Source organism: Pan paniscus, chromosome 19, assembly GCF_029289425.2.
Source record: "Pan paniscus chromosome 19, NHGRI_mPanPan1-v2.0_pri, whole genome shotgun sequence".
Taxonomy (NCBI): Eukaryota; Metazoa; Chordata; class Mammalia; order Primates; family Hominidae; genus Pan; species Pan paniscus.
This window is the reverse complement of record NC_073268.2, coordinates 28,953,021-28,971,337: the sequence shown is the minus strand read 5'-3', so window position 1 is coordinate 28,971,337 and position 18,317 is coordinate 28,953,021. Positions and strand designations below refer to the sequence as shown.

The following is an 18,317-nucleotide window of genomic DNA, read 5'->3' as shown; positions in this document are numbered from 1 at the left end:
ATAATTGAAATCCCAAACTTACAAGGTTTTCAACAAAAGTAAAGTTTACTAAAAGTTAACAGTGTAACATGTATTATAGTAACCTGTAATCTTGTGGCCTTAGACAGTCTAGTCCACAGACATAAAGGAAGTTTGCTTTGGAAAAGAACGTTATCTTCAGGAAAAAAAGGGGGGCAGAATTTATGCAAAAATAATGTTATATGGTAAATTCTTGTCCTGAAATAAATTAACCGGTTGTTTAAAGAAAGAAATGTTTGTAATAAGTCAGACAGCTGAGGCATGTCGAAGAATTGTCTGTGAAAGTCGTGAAAGAGAAAAAAAAGTTATAAAAAAAAGTGTGTTAGAAAAAGAATTTATGCAAGAAATGTTGTATAATTTAAAAGTAATTAGGCCTCCTGAATGTTAAACTATTGAAGAGACAGTTTTGTGCAAGGTGTATAAGGAAAGTAAAGTATACCTTTGGTAAAGGGATTATAAGGAGGCATAAGAATGTGGACTTTTTACCTACATTAAAGGGTTAAAAAAATGTTTTAAAGGTTTAAGCAAGTTTTAAAATGTTAGTTGTGTGTAAATTCCGTGTGTAAATATATTAGCTAAAGTTAAAGGGGTATCATCCAGTTTTTCTGAGAACTGGACATTAAAGTAAAAACACAACAGGTTTCTCTTAAAGCACTAACCTGCTCTTTAACAAAGATTATAAAAGGTTAAAAAGAGTCTATAAAAATCTTACCTAATGGTCCGACATTAAAAATTGAATAAATATGCCTACAAAGTTTCTTAAAACTAACTTTAACATTAATAGCATACTAATATAAAGGTGAAATTTAGCTTATCTGGTATAAAAATCATACAAGAAGAATTGTCAAATATAAAATAGTGTTTGGCTTCTTTGGTCTAAAAACTAATAAAAAATAGGTACTAAAGGAAATTTCTTAGTAGAAAGGCACCAAGGACTATAAAGTCCACTGCCGATGTCCCCACATTTAAAACAAAAGGTCAATTTCTTTAAAAAATAATTACATACTTGCTTTATCTTCCACTTTCCCTTCCCTCAAAACTAAAAGTCTTTTAGCACATGTACCACCCCTAGAATTTCTGGTAAACCCGCACCAGCCTGAAGATCATGTTCTCATCAAAGGGTGGAAAGAAAAAAACTCGAGCCAGCCTGAGAAGGACCCTACCTTGTGCTGCTATCCACCGAGACTGCTGTTCATACAGCAGAAAAGGAATGGACTCATCACACCCGAGCCAAGAAAGCGCCACCCCCTCCAGAGTTGTGGGCCATAGTCCCAGGAGAAAACCCTACCAAACTAAAGCTAAGAAAAGTTTAACTCCTTCTTCTATTCTATTACTCTTTCTTCTTTCTTCACTCTATTTCTGACCATCTAGTTATTAACATAACCAAGTCAATTTTGCCTCAAACTATTGCATTTAATGCTTGCCTTGTTATACCCTGTGGGGACTTGCCAAGTCAAAGACAGCTCTCCACTTCAGAAAAGTACCTCTGTCCCTCCTGACTCTCCTCAGACTGGGCATTAATAAATTGGGACCATTTAATCCAGGGAGATTTTGATTAAAAACCCCAGTGTCAACCAGGAGTCTTGCCCCCCAATAGAGAGCTTTTATGCTGTAGTTGGTCCAATGTTCTGTGGACCACTAAAGAGCAAGGGTGGACTGCCCCAACCAGTTTTTGTAATTTCCTAAAATCATACATTCATTTTACTAGAGGATCATAGACGTTAAAGACTGAAAACAAACTTTGGCAATTAAGCAGGATGCCAAGATGCAAATGCCTGGTTGAAATGGATCAAATATTCTGTCCACACATAAAACAAAAGCAATTGTTATGCTTGTGCACATGGCAGTCCAGAGGCCCAGATTGTCCCCTTTCCACTGGGGTGGTCCTCCAGTCGACCAGGCATGGGCTGCATGGTAGCTCTTTTCCAGGATTCTACAGCCTGGAGTAATCAGTCGTGCCAAGCTCCCTCTGCTATATCCCAAAGTCCAGCACCCTGTGGGTCAGCCCCCAGGGGACATCCAGCTTCCATCTCCCAACACTAATTTCACTTCTTGTCTCTCACAACAGGGAGGAAACTTAGCCTTCTTTGGAGACCTGAAGGGATGCAATGAGCTTAAGAATTTTCAAGAGCTTATCAATCAGTCAGCCCTTGTTCATCCCTGAGCAGATGTGTGGTGGTATTTTGGTGGACCTTTACTAGGCACTGTGCCCAATAACTGGAGTGGCACTTGTACTTTAGTCCAGTTGGCTATCCCTTTCACCCTGGCATTTCATCAACCAGAGGGAGGAAAAATAAGATATCATAAAGCAAGAGAAGCCCCCTATGGGTCTTTCAACTCTCACATCTATTTAGATGCAATTGAAGTCCCATGAGGAATACCAGATCAATTTAAAGCCCAAAATCAAATAGCTGCAGGATTTGAGTCAATATTTCGGTGGGTGACAGTTAATAAAAATGTAGATTGGATAAACTACATCTGTTAAAACCAACAGCAACAAGCTTTTCATGAGTTAAAAGAAAAACTCATGTCGGCCCCAGCCCTGGGGCTACATGACCTGACAAAATCTTTAACACTATATGTGTCAGAGAGAAAAAAAAATGGCAGATGGAGTTTTGACCCAGACTGTGGGGCCCTGGCTGAGGCCTGCCTACCTCGTCAAACATCTAGATGGAGTTTCTAAGAGTTGGCGCCTGTGCTTAAGAGCCTTGGCAGCAACAACTCTGCTAGCACAAGAGGTGGATAAGCTAACTCTTGGGCAAAACCTAAACTTAAAGGCCCCCCACGCTATGGTGACTTTCATGAATACATCATTGGCTAACAAATGCTAGATTAACCAAGTACCAAAGCTTGCTATGTGAAAATCCCTGCATAACCATTGAGGTTTGCAACACCCTAAACCCTGCCACCTTGCTCCCAGTATCAGAAAGCCCAGTTGAACATAACTGTGTAGAGGTATTGGACTCCGTTTATTCTAGTGGGACCAACCTCCAAGACCACCCTTGAACAGTAGACTGTGAGCAGTACATGAATGGGAGCAGCTTCGCCAACCCCGGTAAAGTGACTCTGAAGAAGACGAGAAGCCCTGCTCCAGTCACACCCAGAAGCTAACTGGTCCACGCATGGCTGAAGCATGAGAAAACTCTTCATGGGACTCATTTTCCTTAAAATTTGGACTTGTATAGTAAGTACTTCAACTGACCTTCCTCAGACTGAGGACTGTTCCCAGTGTATATATCAAGTCACTGAGGTAGGACAAAAAGTTGCTACAGTCTTATTTTATGCTTATTGTAAGTGTACTGGGACTGTAAAAAGAACTTGTTTGTATAATGCTATTCTATACAAGGTATGTAGCCCAGGAAATGACCAACATGATGTGTGTTATGACCCATCTGAGCCTCCCATGACCACAGTTTTAAAAATAAGATTAAGTACTGAGGACTGGTGGGGGCTCATAAACGATATGAGTAAAGTGTTAGCCAAAACAGAAGGAAAAAAAAGGGATACCCAAACAAGTCACCTTGAAATTTGATGCCTGTGCTGTCATTAATAGTAATAAGTTAGAAATATGATGTGGTTCTCTTAATTAGGAAAGAGGCTGTATGGCAGAAAATAAGTACATTTGTCATGAATTAGGACTGGGTGGAAATAAATGTAGATACTGGTCTTGTGTCATTTAGGCTATGTGGATAAAAAATAAAAAGAATCCTGTCCACCTTCAGAAAGGGAAAGTGGCCCTTCCTGTAGCAGTGGTCAGTGTAACCCCTTAGAACTAGTAATAACCAATCCCCTTGATCCTTGCTGAAAAAATGGGGAGCTGTAACCCTAGAAATTGATGGGGCTGGACTGGATCCTCGAGTAAATATCGTGGTTTGAGGAGAAGTTTATAAATGCTCTCCTGAGCCAGTATTTCAAACCTTCTATGATGAACTAAATGTGCCAGTACCAGAAATTCCAGGAAAAACAAGAAATTTGTTTTTGCAATAAGCCGAGCATGTAGCCCAGTCTCTCAATGTCACTTCATGTTATGTATGTGGAGGAACTGTAATGGGAGACCAATGGCCATGGGAAGCCCGAGAATTAGTACCTACAGACCCAGTTCCTGATAAATTCCCAGCTCAAAAGACTCACCCTGATAACTTCTAGGTCCTAAAAGCCTCAATCATTAGACAATACTGTATAGCAAGAGTGGGGAAGGACTTCACCCTTCCTGTGGGAAGACTCAGCTGCCTTGGGCAAAAACTGTATAATAGTACTACAAAAACAGCCACCTGGTGGAGTTCAAACCACACTAAGAAAAATCCATTTAGTTAATTCCCAAAGTTGCAAACTGTGTGGACCCACCCAGAGTCCCACCAGGACTGGACAGCCCCCACTGGATTATACTGGATATGTGTGCATAGAGCTTACACCAAATTACCCGACCAGTGGGCAGGTAGTTGTGTTATTGGCACTATTAAACCATCTTTCTTCCTACTGCCCATAAAGACAGGCGAACTCCTGGGCTTCCCTGTCTATGCTTCCTGCAAAAAGAGAAGCATAGCTATAGGAAATTGGAAAGATGATGAACGGCCCCCTGAAAGAATCATATAATATTATGGGCCTGCTACTTGGGCACAAGATGGCTCATAGGGATTCCAGACCCCCATTTACATACTCAACCAAATCATATGGTTACAAGCTATCTTAGAAATAATCACTAATAAGACTGGCAGAGCCTTGACTATTCTGGCCCAGCAAGAAACTCAGATGAGAAATGCTATCTATCAAAATAGATTGGCTCTTGACAACTTGCTAGCAGCTGAAGGAGGGGTCTGTAGGAAATTTAACCTTACTAATTGCTGTCTACACATAGATGATCAGGGCAAGCAGTTGAAGACATAGTTAGAAATATAACAAAATTGGCACATGTGCCCATGCAAGTGTGGCATGGATTTGATCCTGGGGCCATGTTTGAAAAATGGTTCCCAGTGCTAAGAAGATTTAAAACTCTTATAATAGGAGTTATAATAGTAATAGAAACCTGCTTACTGCTCCCTTGTTTGCTACCCATACTTCTTCAAATGATAAAAAGCTTCATCACTACCTTAGTTTACCAAAATGCTTCAGCACAAGTGTACTATATGAATCACTATCGATCTGTCTTACAAGAAGACATGGGTAGTGAGAATGAAAGTGAGAACTCCCACTAATGAGTGAGATTCTCAAAGAGGGGGAATAAGGGAGGAGACCACCCCTCATATTGTCTTATGCCCAATTTCTGCCTCCAAAGAAGAAGAAGTAAAAACTAAAAGGCAGAAATGAAATCCACAGGCAGATAGCCTGGTGCCGCGCCCTGGGCCTGGTTAAAGATCAACCCCTGACCTAATCAGTTACGTTATCTATAGATTCCAGACATTGTATGGAAATGCACTGTGAAAATCCCTGTCCTGTTCTGTTCCGTTCTGATTACTGGTGCATGCAGCCCCCAGTCATGTACCGCCTGCTTGCTCAATCAATCACGACCCTTTCATGTGGACCCCCTTAGAGCTGTAAGCCCTTAAAAGGGACAGGAATTGCTCACTCGGGGAGCTCAGTTTTTGGAGACGTGAGTCTGCCGATGCTCCCGGTGGAGTAAAGCTCTTCCTTCTACAACTCGATGTCTGAGTGGTTTTGTCTGCAGCTCATCCTGCTACAAGACGGTGTCTCACTCTGTTGCCCAGGCTGGAGTGCAGTGGCACGATCTCAGCTCACTGCAATGTCCGCCTCCCAGGTTCATGCCATTCTCCTGCCTCAGCCTCCTGAGTAGCTGGGACTACAGACACCCGCCACCATGCTGAGCCAATTTTTTTTGTATTTTTAGTAGAGACGGGGTTTCACCGTGTTAGCCAGGATGGTCTCAATCTCCTGACCTCGTGATCTGCCCACCTTGGCCTCCCAAAGTGCTGGGATTACAGGCATGAGCCACTGTGCCCAGCCTAATTTCTAGAATTTTATAGTACTCTCCAAAATATTTTTATTACATTTATATTTGAATTTTCAAACTTCTCTTTTCCTTGGAGACAGTTCTCTTTTCCTTGGAGACAGTTCTTCTGATAAAACTGAGGAATATTGCCTGCATTTGCTTTCAGTTTTCTGTAAATACAAAAAATAATATTTATACTGACCTTATTAGCTTTGATGATACAGAGTTTGGGATTATTCTGGGCATTAAAAATTAATATTAAGGAAGATAGCATTATGACATCTTGTAACAGTAGACCAAAATAAAACATTTTAAGACTCTGGCCACTACTGAAAACTAGCTCTGTGACTTGTCCTATATATATTTCTGGGTATTATCTGAAGACTCAGAAGTGAGGAGCAGCGTGAGGAATCCCAGGAACTGAAAGAAATTAAGTATGGCTGGAGTTAGGAGAAGGGCTAAGACAGGAAGTGATGTGATGACAGTGTCTTATATGAGCAATTAGGACAGCCAAACTAAGGTAGTGACAGTGGAAAAGGAGGCATGGATGGACTAGAGAAGAGCTCAGTTATTAGATTACTGTAGGGGATGAGGGAGAGGAAGCACCAAGGGTGACGTTTGTGTCTCAGGCTTAAACAGTTGTATATCCATCAAGAAAAGAGCAAAAGATGTCATTGGAATGGTGGTTTTGTTTAAGTACTTCTGGCTTTCCATCATTGTTCATATTGAAAGTACTGCAGATGCTCGCCAGCCTCTGCCTTTTTTAAGAATAAACTTTTTTAAAACTAAAGAACTAAAGCTGAGATTCTTCTGTTCTGTTGTTGAGGGGCTTCCTGTGTGGGATTTCTGCATGCCCACCCATTTAGTCACAGCAATTTGGGAAGTTTTCTCTTTGGTTTCTGACAATGAGCATTTGCGGGGAAAGCCAGGCATAAATTAGTTACAGTAGTTGGTGTTTAATGTTTCTCCAGTGAAAATTTGGACTTTCATTTTTTCCTTGTAGAATGCATAATTAAAACTCATACTATTATTTTGAAATGAAATATTGAATACTTAAAAAAAAGAGACTCTTTTTTCTTTTTTTGAGACAGAGTCTCGCTGTGTCCCCCAGGTTGGAGTGCAGTGGCGCGATCTCGGCTCACTGCAAGCTCCGCCTCCTGGGTTCATGCCATTCTCCTGCCTCAGCCTCCCGAGTAGCTGGGACTACAGGTGCCCGCCACCACGCCCAGCTAATTTTTTGTATTTTTAGTAGAAACGGGGTTTCACTGTGTTAGCCAAGATGGTCTCGATCTCCTGACCTCATGATCCTCCCGTCTCGGCCTCCCAAAGTGCTGGGATTATAGGAGTGAGTCACCGCGCCCAGCCAAAAAATAGAGACTCTTAATGGAGGAGCCATAAACTCACATACCTATAGAAGCCAAACAGGTAAAAGCAAGTAGTGGAACCACATGAATTAATGAGATGATAGGAAGTACAAAACAGCCATGTAAGTCAAATTAAAAAGCCACCTTCCACTTTCTGCTTTAATCTTTTCAAAGCAATAACTATTACATAAATCAGTGAATACAATATTTCAGCAGTATTTGAAATGGTGTTCATACCCAGCAATTCCGCTTCTAGACATAAATCCAAGAGAATTGAAAACATATGTGCACACAGGCACTTGTACATGAATATTCATGGAAGCATTATCCACAACAGCCAAAAAGTGGAAACAGTCCAAATGTCTATCAAGATGAATGAATAAATAAAATGTAGTGTATGCATGCAGTGAAATATTATTTGGCCATAAAAAGAAATGAAGCACTGATGCAGGCTGCAACACGGATGAACTTGAAAACTTTATGTTACGTGAAAGAAGCCAGTCATAAAAGGTCATACACTGTTATTCCTATTATAGGAAATATCCAGATAGGCACGTCCATAGAGACAGAGAGGAGAGGAGTCGTTGCCAGGGGCTGGACAAGGAGAATGAGAGTGAGCGCTAATGGATGTTGCATTTCTTTGTGAGGTGGATAGTGGTGATCATTGCACAACTCTGTGAATGTACTAAAAATTGCTGAATTGTACACTTTGAAAGAATTAATTATATAGTATGCAATTATATCTCAGTTTAAAAAAAAGGAAAACAGTAACCAAAATCTCCTATGGAAGCATAAAATTTTCTCTGTTAATTATGCCAAATAAAACTGAATTCACAGCAAAAAAAAAAAAAAGAAGAGAAAGGATTCCTAAATTCTTTAATTACTACTAATATCTGACCTGAAGTTACTTTGAATGTCTTGCTTCTTCATCAGCACTGACCATAGTTCTAGTCAGATTTTCCTATTTTTTTAACTCAAACTGTTGAGAGAGAGAAATGGCATATATTAGAAAGATGCAATATTGTTTAAACTTTACTACTCTTTTGTTTTTACATTGATTTTCATGTTTATCTTATTCTATTTTGACTGTAATGTATACATTTAACTAAAGATTGTATTTCTCAATTGTAATTTTTTTCTAGTAGAAAACATTTTAAGATGCAGAGTTCTTTTCTTTTTCTCCAATCCCTTTAATATTCACTTAAACAATTAAGATTGAAGCGATAATAAAACTGCATTTCTTACATTACAAGATTTTGTATGATATTTGTAGTATATACCAATTTTCTCATAATCTCTTCTGCAATAACATTTCATTAATACTCTGGTCCTCAGGTTGTTTCAACAAGGTCAGAAAGATAGGCAAGAAGATGGTAAAATAAACTTACTCATGGGTAAAAGGAATCAAATATTTACTATGTACACTATTCTAGGTTTTACACACTTTACATAAATTAAGTGTGACATAAGTTCTAGTTGTCTGTTAATAGAAAAGCATCACTTCGGGAGGCTGACGCAGGAGGATCCCTTAAGCCCAGGAGTTAGAGACCAGCCTGGGGAAGATGGTGAGACCTCGTCTCTACACACACAAACATACACACACACACACACACACACACACACACACACACACAGAGCCCTTATAGTCCTAGCTACTCAGGAGCAGGAGGCTGAGGTGGAAGGATCCCTTGAGCCCAAGTATTTGACGTGGCAGTGAGCTATGATTGTTCCACTGCACTCCAGCCTGGGCAACAAAGCAAGACTTCATCTCTAAATAAAATAAAATAAATAAAAAACATAACAGCAATTCCAGGGCCAGCTAAGTCTATGTTTTACATGTGCTTTCACTTTAAGTACAAATTGTGGAAACAAACAATGTATCCTTGCCTAAAGATACATTGTCAACATGGCACTAATACATATTTTCCACTTCCAAAGTTTTTTTTGTAAGTGTACAACGTTAGCACATGGAAACATTCAAGCTGTTTATCATTCCACTGAAATCTGGGTTTTGTTATGTTTTGTTTTGTTTTTCTGTTCTCACCTGCTGAGCAGCATTTGGCCAGCATCACCACAGGGACTTGGTTCTATCACCTGGTAAACTTAAGATGGGAACAGAAAGTGGCAATTGTGTTTCTGGGAGAGAATTTTAAAAGGAGCTGATTTTTTTTTTTTTTTTTTTGAGATGGAGTCTCGCTCTGTTGCCCAGGCTGGAGTGCAGTGGCGTGGTCTCAGCTCACTGCAAGCTCCGCCTCCCGGGTTCACACCATTCTCCTACCTCAGCCTCCTGAGTAGCTGGGACCACAGGCGCCCGCCACCATGTCCGGCTAATTTTTTTGTATTTTTAGTACAGACGGGGTTTCACTGTGTTAGCCAGGATGGCCTGGATCTCCTGACCTTGTGATCCGCCTGCCTCGGCCTCCCAAAGTGCCAGGATTACAGGCATGAGCCACCGTGCCCAGCCTGTTTTCTTTAACTTAACACTGCTAGCTTTAAAAGGTAGTGTCTAATTTTAAAGCACTGAAGTTGTCATTTAAATAAGAAAATGTACTTGGCTTAATCAACTGTGAAATGAAGACGATATCACTGCCTTTTCAAGCATTAGACCAAAGCCAATTATTTTGAGCCAAGTGATACCAAGTTTGTATTGCACTACAGTTTTCAAGGACATAGTGTTTCTACCCTCTCCGAACCTAAGTTGCCCCCTCACTCCTCCAGCCAACCCCCCTTTCTCTGGGCCCGTTCTTTCCCAGCTGAGCTGTTTGCCCCTTGCTCCCTTTCCCTCCTCTATTTGCCTTTGACTGTCCCTCTATCTATATCTGGGCTAGTGCAAAAGGTTTCTTCACTGCCTGGTCAGTCACTGACCAGTCACCACTGCACTGGGGTGGATTTGGGATCCTATTAGTAAAACTGACTATCTGGTATGTTTGTGCTGGTCATCTCCCCTGAAAATGATATTGTGCCTCATCATCAAAAGTACTGTTTAAGGGATAAGGATGGCAAACCCACAAGGTATCTGAGAAAATCCTCAAATGTGTGAGTCACCTAGTCAAATGTTCACTTATATATACTAGAGGTAAGTTCAGAGATGAACTGTGACTTGCCCAAGGCTGTGCAGCTGACCAGAGGGAGACACTGGAACTGTATTTCTCTTTCCACTATACCATAAAAAAAACAAGGTTAATGACACTTAAAAAGAGTTTGTAAGTAAACCAAAATGAAATGCCTAGTACATAGGAAAAGTCTTTGGGATCTCCCCACAGATTTTTAGGCAGAATGAAAGCTATCTGTACAATGAGAAATGCTGCTCAGTTCGACAGATGCCACCAAGTACCAACAGATGCCACCAAGTACCAACAGATGCCACCAAGTATCCTTACTGTCGTTCTGAAACTGAGTCTGTGACTGCAGATAATATGTCACTATTTGAGAATAAGAGGTCCCACCCTCTCCATTCTTTTCAGGTCCTCAGTCACAAGGTCACACCTTACTTTCATTGTTTAACAGGATAAATTAATCAGGTTGAAGTAGGACTTAGGAGGTACATTGAAGATAAAAGCAAAAGGCAGCAAACATTTTTACAAGTAGATCATCGCGGTTACCTTAAAAGTTAAGTTTCAGATTAATTTACAGAGTAGTGACAGAATCATATAATTTCAGTGAAAATCAACAAAAGAGTTGTATCATTGAAAAAAGATAAATTTGGAAATACTAAGTCAGGCAAGCACGCGAAATTCAGAATATTAAAAAAGGCAAGGCCTGGTTGCCAGCATACGTTCCTCAGATGAAGGTGGATATGAAGATGCTAAACAGAACCAAATGAACGAGAAGCTGAAAGGGACACTTCGCAGGTCAGCAAATGGACTCCCTCGTTCAATACATTGAGGAAAGTGAGCTCACAAAGCTTGATTAGGGGTATACATAAATCTAATTCCTGGTGCTGTTTGCAACTACTTATATTTTAAATGCAAGGAGATAATTGCTTAGAACACATTAAGCTCACTGATTTAAACAAAACATTTCAAGACTGACACACTGGAAGGTGGTAATGTTAACACAGCACAACAGCACACCTTGCAGATTTATGTCTAAGAGATTAAATGGAATCATCACCTCAAAATTTTAATCCTCAGTTTTAACAAACACAATCAAGTCTCTATCAAATTTCCTGATTTATAGCATAATGCACTAGCCATAAAAATGTGCATTCTTCAGTTTCTCCTACACTTTTTTGCCTATCTTTCAACACTGAGCCCTGGGTGTTTTTAACATAAGCAAGGCCATATGCACATGTTAATCGCATGTTTTAGAAATGAACAAAATCTGTGATATTTCAGTAACTCATAGTGTACTTAAAAAATGAAAAGATCTCTATCAAAATATGCTTTTCACTGGGAAAAATAAATGAACCAAATGGATTTACACAAAGTAAACATTAACTTTGGTAGATTTCAATGTAGAATAGTTCATAACAAGCATATTTGCCCTTCTGCTTAACTACCAAGTTAAGAATTTTTAAAGTATTTTAACTGAGATTTTATTGTGTTGACATTTGTTTCTCATTCCACATCATCTTCGGCCAAGCGCCAGCACTTACAAGTCTCTGATTAACTGGTAGGGGCTTTGTCAGAAGCATCTGGATCACTGGTAGTGGAAGGGTTTGTTGTAACACTTGCAGTAACCACTGTGGCTGTCCACACACAGCACTTGGATTTGTCAGGTGGTCTACACCTTTAGCTAGGATCTCTTCACTAAAGCTATATCTCTTCAAGGAGGAATTTCTGGACAGCTTCAGCATCTTTAAGGTCAGCTAACTTGGAAAGCTCAACTCACTCCTCGGCCAGCTTCTGTTTCTTTCTTTATTCTGGACGCCTGTTCTTTAAGTTGGGGTCACTTCAGTCTTTTGCGGTCGAAGTAGATGCAGTACCCGATGAAAAGGGCCCCGAATACCCCAGCGGCGATGGCTCCGTTCCGAACCAGCCTCTTCCCCAGAACGCTGAGTGTGGACTGTGGCGGTGGGGGAAAGGAGCGGTTGCCCACGAACCATCCGAGCACAGGGAGCCGCTCAGACCCGACGCCGGCGGGACAGGCACTTGGAAAGCAAGATCCAGGGTTCTGAAGATTAAAATCGTTAATGCATTTACTGTATTTGTGCAAGTATGAGAGAGAGTCATGTGTATAGGATTACCACTGAGTTTATATTATTTTCTCCATGCCTGGAGAGTGTTTCTTTTGTTTTAGTTTATTTGTTTGTTTTGATTTTTTGCTTGTTTGTTTTTGAGACCTATTCTCGTTCTCTCACCCCAGGTTGGAGTGCAGTGGCGTGATCTCAACTCACTGCCACCTGCGCCTCCCAGACTCAAGCGATCCTTTCGCCTCAGCCTTCTGCGTAGCTGGGATTGCAGGCGCGGCCACCACGCCTGGCAATTTTTTTTTTTTTTTTTTTTTTTTTTTGAGACGGAGTTTTACTCTTTGTTGCCCAGGCTGGAGTGCAGTGGCACGATCTTGGCTCACTGCAACCTCCATCTCCCAGGTTCAAGCGATTCTCCTGACCTAGCCGCATGAGTAACTGGGATTACAGGAGCCCACCACCACACCCGGCTAATATTTGTATTTTTAGAAGAGACGGGGTTTCACTATGTTGGCCAGGCTGGTCTCGAACTCCTGACCTCGTGATCTACCCATCTCTGCCCCCCAAAGTGCTGAGATTACAGGCATGAGCCACCGCACCCTGCCAGCGTTTCTTAAAGAGTTAGCATATTTAAAGAATTGGATGTTTTGGGCTTAATTTCTTATTTTTTCCCTGGGATTCTTAGAGACCCCCTCTACTAGATTTATATAAACACTTAGTAACATCTTCAAACTGATCAATATAGGACCATAGAATTTGAGAGACATTAATATCCTTATTTCCTAATATCCACTGAAGATAGTTTATCTTTCCGAGGAAACTATTTCCCTTAGTTGTCCTTCACATATCACTACCACTTCACAAGAACAAACAGTTTTTGCAACTCTATTACTTCAGCATCAAAAAGGTTGGGGTCCCTACTAGGGGCATGGAATCCTCTAAGATTCTTCATTCCATTTTCCAGCTCCCCAGCATATAGGAACCTCAGTGCACCAGGCATTAATTGTCCTAAAGCAAAACATTCCATCACTTTGATCAGATTAAAACTCTAACCAGTTCTGCCCTTCCATTCTGGAATACGTGTTTAAGAAGGATAGAACTATACTCCTTCTTTTTGTAGTACAGGATTTGTCAGCCTTGACACTATTGAGATTTGGGGCTGGAAAATTGTTTGTTGTGGGGGGCTATCCTGTACCTTCTAGGATGTTCAGCAGTATCCCTGGCCTCTATCCACCAGGTACCATTAACACACTCCCCTCAAGGGGTGACAACCGGAAATATCTCCAGATATTATGTCCCTTGGAGGGCAAAATCCGCCACCCCCTCCACTCTATTGAGAGCCACTGGTCTAGTCTAATGATGAGCAGATTAATTTTAACAATGAGCAGACCTATTTTAATGATCCATATACCAGTGCCATCCAACAGAAATATAATGCAATACATAAATGTGATTTTAATATAGTAAGCACATTTTTAAAAGGTAAAAATAAATAAACAGCTTTACTTTTAATAAAATATTTTATTCAACTAAATATTTCCAAAATATTATCATTTTGACACGTAATCCATTTAAAAATGATTCATGTAATTTTTCATTCTTTGTCATACTAAGTTTTTGAATCCCAGTGTCTATTTTACACTTACTTGTCATCTCAATTTGGACCAGCCACATAGCAAGCACTAATTTTCTACACATGGCTAATGTGTGCCATGGGCACTGCAGTCATATACAGTGACATTTTGCAAAAGCCAGAATAGTCAACATAAACAAATTAAGAAAACAAACAAATAGCAGTGAGGGCACAGATCTTGGTTTTTGCCATTCTTCAGTAAAAAGAACCAGAGCTTCTTGGAGAAATGGCTGATTTTAGGGCTGGGGCAGAGAAAAAAAATCACAAGCATTCCTATACACCAACAACAGACAAGCACAGAGCCAAATCATGAGTGAACTCCCATTCACAATTGCTACAAAGAGAATAAAATACCTAGGAACACAACTTACAAGGGACGTGAAGGACCTCTTCAAGAACTACAAACCACTGCTTAAGGAAATAAGAGAGGACACAAATAAATGGAAAAACATTCCAAGCTCATGGATAGGAAGAATCAATATTGTGAAAATGGCCATACTGCCCAAAGTAATTTATAGATTCAATGCTATTCCCATCAAGCTACCAGTGACTTTCTTTGCAGAATTAGAAAAAACTACTGTAAATTTCATATGGAACCAAAAAAGAGCCCATATAGCCAAGAGAATCCTAAGCAAAAAGAACAAAGCTGGAGGCATCACACTACCTAACTTCAAACTATACTACAAGCCTACAGTAACCAAAACAGCATAGCACTGGTACCAAAACAGATACATCAACCAATGAAACAGAACAGAGACCTAAGAAATAACACCACACATCTACAACCATCTGATCTTCGACAAAACTGACAAAACAAACAATGGGGAAAGGATTCCCTGTTTAATAAATCGTGCTGGGAAAACTGGCTAGCCATATGCAGAAAACAGAAACTGTACTCCTTCCTTACACCTATACAAAAATTAACTCAAGATGGATTAAAGACTTAAATGTAAAACTCAAAACCATAAAAACGCTAAAAGAAAACCTAGGCAATACCATTCAGGACATAGGCATGGGCAAAGACTTCATGACTAAAACAAAAGCAATTGCAACAAAAGTTAAAATTGACAAATGGGATCTAATCAAACTAAAGAGCTTCTGCACAGCAAAATAAACTATCATCAGGGTGAACAGGCAACCTACAGAATGGGAGAAAATTTTTGCAATCTACCCATCTGACAAAGGTCTAATATCTAGGATCTACAAGGAACTTAAACAAATTCACAAGAGAAAAACAAACAACCCTATCAAAAAGTGGGCAAAGGATATGAACAGACACTTCTCAAAAGAAGACATCTATGACCAGGTGCGGTGGCCCACGCCTGTAATCCCAGCACTTTGGGATGCCGAGGCGGGTGGATCTCTTGAGGTCAGGAGTTTGAGACCACCCTGGCCAACACGGTGAAACCCCATCTCTACAAAAATACAAAAATTAGCTGGGCATCGTGGCAGGTGCCTATAATCCCAGCTACTCGGGAAGCTGAGGGAGGAGAATTGCTTGAAGCCAGGAGGCAGAGGTTGCAGTAAGCCGAGATCGTGCCACTGCACTCCAGCCTGGGAGACAGAGTGAGACTGTATTTAAAAAAAAAAAAAAAAGACATTTATGCACCGAACAAACATGAAAAAAAGCTTACCATCACAGGTCATTAGAGAAAAGCAAATCAAAACCACAATGAGATAGCATCTCACACCAGTTAGAATGACGATTATTAAAAAGTCAGAAAACAACAGATGCTGGAGAGGATGTGGAGAAATAGGAACACTTTTACATTGTTGGTGGGAATGTAAATTAATTCAACCATTGTGGAAGACAGTGTGGCAATTCCTCAAGGATCTACCACCAGAAATACCATTTAACCAAGCAATCCCATTACTGGGTATATACCCAAAGGATTATAAATCATTCTACTATAAAGACACATGCACACATATGTTTACTGCAGCACTATTTACAATAGCAAAGACTTGGAACCAACCCAAATGCCCATCAATGATAGACTGGATAAAGAAAATGTGGCACGTACACACTATGCAGCCATAAAAAAGAATGAGTTCATGTCCTTTGCAAAGACGTGGATGAAGCTGGAAGCCATGATTCTCAGCAAACTAACACAGAAACAGAAAACCAAACACCACATGTTCTCACTCATGAGTGGGAGTTGAACAATAAGAACACACGGACACACAAAGGGGAACATCACACACTGGGGCCTGTCAGAGGGTAGGGGGGCAAGGAAAGGGAGAGCATTAGGACAAATACTTAATGCATGCATGGCTTAAAATCTAGATGACAGGTTGATTGGTGCAGCAAACCACCATGGCACATGTATACCTATGTAACAAACCTGCACGTTCTGCACATGTATCCCAGAACTTAAAGCAAAATAAAATAAATAAAAAAGAAAGAGCTTCCAATGGCTAATACTAGAACAATTTGAGGAACTAAATAATGTAATATTGAAATATAACCCAAAATATTAAATAAGTACCTATAAGTTCATTCATACAAGTAAAAGATTGAATGAATGAGTAAATGGAGAAAAGACAAGTCTCCTATACAGAAGAATTCCAAATAACTTATGTATAATAGCTACATCCTCTCTCCCCACATCAAGGAAGTGGCACTTCAATCCTCACCCTTTGAGTGTGAACTGCACTTATGACATCTGAGGGAGGAAAAGTAAATACGGTGGATCAACCTGGCAAACACTTCCTGACTCATACGGTCAAGGTTACTATCAACATGATAAGACATGTCGATCGCATACACCCCTGATATGATATGATGACAATTACAGTTCATCCCTGTGGTCTTCCTCTTGAAAATCTTGAGTATGAAAAATAAAATCCTAAGCCCCCCAACCACTGAACAGACCCCCTCTTGGCCAAGGGGACCCCAGAAAAACCTTAAAAGTTGAATTTGCAAGCATGATGGAATGGCAGGTCAGCCGCACCTCATTATAACCGCTCTCTTTTGCAGTTTAGACACAACAACTGACCAGCACTCAGGTTAAAATAAACATCATAAGACCGATGAAACAGTCTCTTCGTGGCAATAAGATACCAAGTTGTAAATAGGACCTAAAGCCTTGACAGGCAAGAGTTGAGTCACGCGTCCCTACACTTAAAGAATAAACTATGTTCTAATAGCCACAAGCTTTTTCTTTTCTTCTATCAGCTAAACAAACACTGGCCTGGAGATAAGCAATATTAAAACAACTGCAGCGCATCCACTGCCAGACGTGAACCAACTGACCCCCTGCTCCACCAGCCCTAACTACAGCTTTGACTGGACAAGAGACTGATTTTAGTAACTTTCTTCTGATAACAAGACCACCAACCATGGACTGGTTCTGGCTGGTTTCGATTCTGAGCACTTGAGTGCCTTCTTCTCCTGAAAAGACTTTTGATGTGTAAGGTCTAATTGTAACAGATATAAAAGTTAAAACATATAGGGTCTAATTGTAATAATTATAAAGTTTAGTCTCTACTGGCTGGGCACGATGGCTCATGCCTGTAATCCCAACACTTTGGGAGGCCGAGACGGGTGGATCACCTGAGGTCAGGAGTTCAAGACCAGCCTGGCCAACATGGCAAAACCCGTACTCTATTAAAAACACAAAAATTAGACAGGGGTGGTGATGCACGCCTGTAGTCCCAGCTACTCGGGAGGTTGAGGCAGGAGAATTTGCTTGAACCCAGGAGGCAGCAGTTGCAGTGAGCCGAGATCATACCACTGCACTCCAGCCTGGGCGACAGAGCAAAACTCGGTCTCAAAAAAAAAAAAGTTGTCTCTACTAAAAAGTGAACATGGGACAATACACACAATAAGCATGTTTACTCTCCATGCACATGCACAACCCCCTCTCAGGAGTATTCATATCTCCTCCTATAACCTGCTGAATATATATACTGCCCAAGCCATTCTGCACAAATCCTTGTTCCATCCTCCCTTCTTTCAAAGTGCTGCCTTTCTGTCTAAGCTTCCCCCCAATCAGGATGGCCAGCCTGCAAGTTGTAACACTTTATAATAAATAAAATCTCTTTTCTAAACTTATAAATTGTGTGATTTTTAAGTTGACAACCTATAACTCCAGCCTAACTATGAGAAAAACATCAGACAAACCCAAAAGGGACATTCTACAAAGTGCCTGAACAGTGCTTCTCAAAACTATCCAGGTCTTCAAAAATAAAGTCTGAAAAATTATCACAGATCCAAGGAGGCTA

At 40.5% G+C, this 18,317-nt stretch overlaps 1 protein-coding gene and 1 pseudogene across 1 annotated transcript in view; both read right to left on the bottom strand.

Moving 5' to 3' along the window:
- SLFN12L (schlafen family member 12 like) overlaps positions 1 to 18,317 on the bottom strand; it is a 72,566-nt gene that overhangs the window by 37,695 nt on the left and 16,554 nt on the right. The gene's annotated exons all lie outside the window — the stretch shown is intronic.
- Positions 11,886 to 12,510, bottom strand: LOC106633969 (mitochondrial import receptor subunit TOM20 homolog; annotated as a pseudogene).